The sequence below is a fragment of the Wasmannia auropunctata genome, unplaced genomic scaffold, assembly GCF_000956235.1.
Source record: "Wasmannia auropunctata unplaced genomic scaffold, wasmannia.A_1.0 LD335828.1, whole genome shotgun sequence".
Taxonomy (NCBI): Eukaryota; Metazoa; Arthropoda; class Insecta; order Hymenoptera; family Formicidae; genus Wasmannia; species Wasmannia auropunctata.
In genome coordinates, this window is record NW_012027062.1 from 1,784,133 (window position 1) to 1,784,532 (window position 400).

Here is a 400-nt window from a genome sequence, read left to right on the forward strand (position 1 = left end):
TCGAGATTGTAATTTGGCAGTTATTGATATCAAATATTTTATACAAGTCATATACATATGACTTGAAGTGATTGAGTAATAAAATGTAATTTTTATGGAATCATAACTTGGCGCCAGTTTTTGATACATATGACTTAAAGTGATTGAGTAATGAAACGTAATTTTTATGAAATCATAACTTGGCGCCAGTTTTTGATATCAAACCTTTTATACAAATGATACATATTACTTGGTTTGGGCAAGATTACGTAATATTTATGAGATTGTAACTTGGCGCTATTTATTGATTGATATCACTAGTACATATTACTAGTACATATCACTTTTTTAAAATTTAGTACACTAATTTTTTTGTTCAAGTAGCACATATTTAACGCCTTTTTTCTTTTTTTAGAAAGTT

General features: G+C 26.8%; 1 protein-coding gene across 1 annotated transcript in view; it reads right to left on the bottom strand.

The window, feature by feature from the left end:
- The window catches only part of LOC105456026, a 10,532-nt gene that overhangs the window by 962 nt on the left and 9,170 nt on the right, over positions 1-400 (bottom strand). The window lies entirely within an intron of this gene.